Raw genomic sequence first — 6,724 nt, 5'->3', positions numbered from 1 at the left:
TTTATGTCACAACTATTAGCATTACATTCAGTGGCATATGGAAACTAGGATTTACAAGTAACATTAGTGCAAAAAACATTCCTAAGGATTCTGTATGGTGTGAAATCGGAGGGTTCCATGGGGGGGCACCATGAGTAACTGCACCATGAGTAACTGACACCACCCCTAGAGATGCCACTGTCCCAGCCTATACCAATGGGCTTCCATGGCTGAATGCGGATACAAATCCTGGTCTCCCAGAGTGTTAGTTCAAAACTTAAACCACTACACCATCCTGGCTGTCACAATGCAGTATATAGAAATATGCTGAAGAAAGGGATATTTTTTAAGTGCACAATGTGGTTACACAACCACAGGTGGTTATAGCTGAAGGAGTCTTTTAATACATTCCTGTCTAAATCAGAGCAAAGTCCATCTGTTCTGGTATCCTGAAGGTTCTGGATAGGGATATTATCAACAGAATTTTGAAAAAATTGCTGCACCCAAAGTTACAGCCTCACAGGATGAAGCAGGGTCTAGAAATAGCCTAACAGACACAAGCAGGCTACAAGGAAGGGCAGGCTCACTTGGATCCACAGCAACACTGCTTTTTAACCTTAGTATGTGAATTGTATGTGAGCTGGGAGTTGTATATATGTATGTGGTTGTATGGGAGGCAAGTGACGGAATTATGTCTTAGTCCAGTAGCACACATCTGGTCAGATCACTGTGCTCTAGTTTTCTCTTCTTGTATTTATTTTGTTATTTATTTCTTTATTTATTGGAGCTATATCCTGTCTTTCTCCCCGAATGGAATTCAAGTGCCTCCAACCATTGTATTTTGTGTTGTATTTAAGTGCTGTGTTGCTATTATACCGACTCTTAGAAATTCTAGAAATGCAAGTCTTAAAGGAAGTATTTTTTTTAAAAAAATCCATAAAATAGTGTAAGTAAGCAAACATTTTGGCTTTACCAGCCCCAGTCACTACTATGAGTGAAGCAGGTGCAGATTTGCAGGCCTTTCCTCTGTTTCCGTTGGGGCACACCCAAGGTAAGCCATATTCCCCAGCAGAACCATTTTTCCTTGTTTGTAACATGCTCTTCCTCTTGATGCAGAAGCTGTGAGACTCAAGATTACATTCTAGCCTTGACCCACTATGTTATCCAAACATCTTGCTGGTGTTTCCATAGGCCCTGAAGGGTCTTCAGTTCTCCAAACATGTCTGGAAACTCTGCTTCCTGTTGATTGGGGCCATGATCAATCCCATCGCATATGGGTGGAAATACAACATAGGCAGTTTCCAGGACTCAGAGAGGGTTTCCATTCAGATAGCAAGTTGATCTAAGTGCTGGGAGGAAATGAGAAATAACAAAGAATAGGTCTATTTGCCACTTCATCAAAAACAGTATTTGATGGAGAGGTCAGGCCAAACAATCCTAATGGGCAAGGAAGATGGTGGCTATCTTTCCACAAGGAAGGTGACATTCTAACTCAAAAAAGTTACTTTTGGGGAATACAGCAATCAGCATCTCTACTCAGCATCATTGGGGGTTTCTAGGTATTCTGGTATTGTAGTCCAAACCAGTAACTTTTCCAAGCTCTGGTGTAAAATGCATGAGTCATGCCTTCCAAAACCTCATAGATGAAAATCAGAATGCTTGTGGCCAAGCAACATCAGTGAGCCTTATCACACCTGGGGGGTTTGCAGCTCAGATATGCAGTCACTCCTGTTCTAGCAACGCGAAACATGATGTTTTTTCACACCAGATCTGGAGTCACTCCTGTCTAGCGATGCGAATTCACGTTAAGACATGATGTTTTATCACACCTGGTTGCCTTTCCGCTGCCCTTCTGAATCAAGGGGGAAGCGGAGTCAGTTCGATTCCAGACAAGTCACGTGATGCGGATTCAAGCAAAGCATGGTGAGTGCACATTATATTACCACACCGGAGGGTTCAACGATTTGAATCGGCACCCTTGCGCATACTCAATGGGGCTCTGGATGCTGTCTTCCTTCCCTGCCCCCTCCTTAGCTGTCATCCTTCATCGGGATGCAGAAGCAGGCAGGGGATGATGGGATATGTCACAGGGGGTCACTGGGATCGGACTGAAGCAACAGGCAAGAGATGATGGGATAGGTTGCAGGGGGTCACTGGGGCCAGGATCGGACTGAAGGAGCAGGCAGGGGATGATGGAATAAGTCACAGGGGGTCACTGGGGCCAGGATCGGACTGAAGGAGCAGCCAGGGGATGGTGGGATAGGTCACAGGGGGTCACTGGGGCTAGGATCGGACTGAAGGAGCAGTCGGGATGATGGGATGGGTGGCAGAGAGGACGAGAGGGCATGAAGGAGGAGGAGGGGGATGAAGGAGCAGGATGCAGGGGGCCAAGGGGGGATGACATCGGAGTGATCTTCCACACCAGACCAATTCAAAGTGAAATCGAAGTGAGCTTGAAAGCGAATTTTGTGAATTCACTTTTTTCCTGATTTCACCATAATGAGGGGTCAATTTGGAATCACTGCGGAAACGCCACGGAAGGAGCACCCATAAAAAGGAATCTTGTCTGATAACACATTCACATTATAACGTGAATTCACATTGTTGGACTCGCAGTCACCCCAGATCTGAGCTGCAAAATCTCCAAAAAGCTCCATGTGATAAACACCAGTGTATGGTCAAGATGGCAAATATTATTAGTGAGGGAGAACACGCAAGCTAAGAGAGGCTGCAGCAGTTTGCTTTTGTCTGAGCCTACAGGGAAGGGCAAGATTCTGCCCCCTCATCTCCTCTCCTCTCTTCTGAATTAATCGAATGCAAACTACTTTTGTACTTTGGACTCAGTGTGCAGCCCCTGAAGTAAGCAGAAGACAAAAGGGGTAAACAGGTGGAGAAGAGAGGAACTGGGATTAAAAAAAAAATAGTTGAAAAAAAAAAAACCCAAGCTTTATTTATATACCACTTCATACCGCCTAAGCAGTATCTGAAGATGCCAGCCACAGATGCTGGCAAAACGTCAGGAAGAAACTTTCCTGGAACATGGCCACATAGCCCCAAAACCCCACAAAAAACTATAGTGTCTAAGTGGTTTACAACTGTAAACTAATTTGCCCCAACAATCTGGATACTCATTTTAGCAACCTTGGAAGGATGCAAGCCTGAGTCAAGCTTGAGCCCTTTTGCTGGTCTTGAACTCGCAACCTTGTGGTTTTGAGTGAGTGGCTGCAGTACAGGCATTTAACCACTGCATCACCAGGGCTCCTGAAAAAATGGGATGGCAGAGTATTAACCAGAACTGGCACTGCCAAGTAAGTTGGAGGGTATGATGAGTTCTAATGCAGGTTGTGAAAAGCAGAAAGTAGGAGGACTTTTAAAGTGTAGGATTAGCAAGCCCTGTAGTGCTGAGTGCTCCCCTCTCCAGCACACTGCAGCCACTTCATACTTTTTCTTAGATGCTCCTGTATACTTTCTTCCATTTGCCACCCCTCTGGTATGGCTTATGATCACTAGCTAACACTTGCTGATCTATAGTTGCTTTCCCCTTCCAGATCAGTTGGACTAAAGTTCCCATAATTCCCAGTCACCATGATCAAGGTTTCTTTGTATGTGGATGCTGGAATTGGTAGGCTAAAACAGCTGGAGGTTGGGGGAGGTTGGCTTATTGCATCCACGTGCAAGTTTGGGCATATTTTGTTAGAAGGAGGAAGTCTCAAGGGGAAGTAAGTGCCTTTCTAGTATTTTGAGCTTATGCCACTCGCTGTTGTTTCCTAATTGCCATGTCCCATGCTCTCTGATATTATTGTGTACCTATTGACCCCACTGGGGGACTGCCACACTGGCCAATGCCTAGCAAGGCCGAAGCTCCATCCTCATATGATCATGGTTTTGTTTTAGGCACGAGTGTGTCAGGGAGTAGTAAGGCAGGCATGATCTTAGCTTGGTGGGAAAGCACATGATTTTGCACATACTTTCAGGCTCCATCTACCCTGCAGAATTAATGCAGTTTGACACTGATTTAAGTGCCAGGGCTCAATGTTATGGAATTCTGGGATTTGAAATTTTTTTAGATATTTAGTCTTCTCTGTTAAAGAGCTCTGGAATTACAAATCCCATAATTCCATCGCATTGAGCCATGGCAGTTAAAGCAGTGTCAAACTGCATTAATTCTCCAGTGTGGCAGTCATCTCAGCATCTTCGGGGGGTGGAGGGAGGGATTCAAAACATATTTGTCTGAAATTTAGGGAGCTGCAGCTGATCAATGTAGACAGGTGAAATCGAAGGCTTTCATGACCAGCATCCATAGTTTTTTGTGGTTTTTTTTGGGTTATGTGGCCATGTTCTAGAAGAGTTTATTCCTGTGCATCTGTGGCTGGCATCTTCAAAGAATGCTGGCATGGGAGAGAGCTGGATATATACTGTGTGACCCTACTTGTAGACTGGCTTAAATCAGATGGACCAATGGCCTGCCTCAAGATACATCAGACCCTCCAACTTTTCAGAGATGAAAGCCTGGACATGTGCCAAGCAACATAAGAATATGGATGAGATGGTAAAGGTTATCAGTGAGAAAGAACACACAAGGTAGAAGAAGCTGCTGTAGTTTGCTTTTGCCTGAACCTACTTGGAAGGGCAAGGTTCCCCTGCCTCCCTTCACATCTTCACTGAGTTGATGGAATGCAAACTACTTTTGCACTCTGAACTCAATTTGCACCAATTTGAAATAATCTGAGAACAAAGGGGAAAGCAGAAGAGAAAAACAGGGACGTTTTAAAAGCAACTGAAAAAGTGGGACAGCAGTGGATTAATCAGGCTGCTCCCTGCCAAACTAGGACAGTTGGAGGGTACAGTATGCAATTTATCTCCAGCTTTGCTTATAAATGTTTCTCTTTGTGCTTCTGCTTTGTGGCTCCTCAGAAACTACTGTGTTTTACCTAAGGCAAGAAGCAGGCAAGAGAGCAATTTTTGAAATGCAGCCAGCCTTGGATTCTTATAAATAGAGACCAGGCATTGCTTCTCCAAACTACTGGTGGTTTGTTTGTTTTCACTCTATAATATCCCTCTTGACAACAAATATAGCTGCAGACCTTCTGGCTATAACATCTGGCCTAATTTTGGGACTTCCCTGCTCCTTCTTCCATGGCCACTTATCTCCTGGATGAAGAGGAGCCATTGCTGAGAATTCTTGTCCATGCTAATAAACCTATTGCCCAACTATGGATTTTGGGTTTCCTTGTGAACCACCACCACTACCTTTGTTTTTGTATTTATTATGGCATTGATTGTTATTGTGGAACCTGGGTTCCATCTCTTTCTTCATTTATTACTTTTTCCTTGAAACCAGCATGACATTCAGAGTCATGCCAACAAATGCCTGAAGGCAGTCAGTTTCATGGCCCCACACTATGAAGTCTGACCCTTAGGGATTTTTACATTCTTATGCCTTGCTGATGAGTATCTAAGAAATGTATTGTTTTCATTTGAGAAACATATCTCCGTACCTCTGCCTAAACCGCTGTGGATTGTTGGAAGCCAGTTCTTTCTTTCTCATACAAAAATAAATAGCAGAATGTGGTTTGTGAAAGACAATTGAGTAATTTGTTCCTCAGTGTTACAGTTTCTAAAAATGTTTTTTGGTAAGTGGGCTCCTTAAGAAACCTTCAGATTCTATGAATTTGGGAAATTAAAGAACTGAAAACACAGAAACTATTTTGAAAGTCCTGAATTTCCCCAGTCCACTAGATTGTCAAAACCCTAGCTAAAATTAATATTTCTTGGTGTTATTTGGTAATAGTAACCTAGAATTTATGTTCCTGACCTCCCCATGACACACTCTTCTTTGTCTTCATGTCTTCCTCATCTAATTCCTCCTCTCCTTCCTTCATAATTTCTGGTGCACAATTTTCAAGTATAATAAATTAATTGTGCATTGTCCCTTTAGTAGATCCCATCCTAGTCTCCAGAGTTTCCGTTCTGCCTCATCCTTCCACAAGGCAAAAGCAGATTCAGGTCTACATTAGGAGCCTGCCAGGGAAAGAGCTGTATACAATGTTGTAAATAAATCAACTTTCAGACACCTGCATGGAGTCTGAATCCAAAAGACAACACATCTGGAGCCTGAATTTATGCCTCCTATCCATGCAGATAAAATTATCCACTGTCTGTAACCACTGATTTATGATTTCCATGGCTAGATGCTGTGGGAGCATTCAAATAAGAGTTGGGACAGGACATCCATTCAAACTACTATAAGTGGAATGTGTGCCTGTGTTCACTACTCTGACACCTTCCAGATGTGTGACACTACAATTCCCATCACCTCCGACCTACCTTGGTCATAACTGGCTGGGACTAATAGAAGATGTGGTAAAGATGGAGTGCTTCGGTTAAGCAGAGGCTGACATTAAAACCATGAATCCTATTAGGGAGAAAGGACACATATAAATTCAATAAATAAATAAAAATAAATTAATTCATTAAATGCCAAAACCTTCCTATCTGTCTAGGACTCCTGCCTCAGTAGAAACTGTGAGCAAAAGCAAGCTGCTGGTCATCTTACAACACTGGCTTGCTCAGGAGCCACAGACCAAAATCAATTACATGTCCCAAAGTCCATTTCACTGTGCCTTTGCATGAAACATGTTTCCCCTGAATTCCTTTGAATAACAGAAGGGCACCTACATCCCTATCCATGTGCTAATAATAATAATAATAATAATAATAATAATAATAATAATAATAATAATAA

At 43.0% G+C, this 6,724-nt stretch overlaps 1 long non-coding RNA gene across 1 annotated transcript in view; it reads right to left on the bottom strand.

The window, feature by feature from the left end:
• Positions 1 to 980: 980 nt before the first annotated feature.
• LOC121920480 overlaps positions 981 to 6,724 on the bottom strand; it is a 36,099-nt gene continuing 30,355 nt past the window's right edge. The window contains exons 3-4 of the long non-coding RNA XR_006101727.1: positions 6,307 to 6,394; positions 981 to 1,328 (exon numbers count right to left, since the gene is read on the bottom strand). This is a non-coding gene — a long non-coding RNA (uncharacterized LOC121920480). The remainder of the gene's footprint in view (positions 1,329 to 6,306; positions 6,395 to 6,724) is intronic.

Source organism: Sceloporus undulatus, chromosome 2, assembly GCF_019175285.1.
Source record: "Sceloporus undulatus isolate JIND9_A2432 ecotype Alabama chromosome 2, SceUnd_v1.1, whole genome shotgun sequence".
NCBI classification, from domain to species: Eukaryota; Metazoa; Chordata; class Lepidosauria; order Squamata; family Phrynosomatidae; genus Sceloporus; species Sceloporus undulatus.
Note: the sequence above shows the minus strand (reverse complement) of the source record. Positions and strands in the feature narration are given on the sequence as shown.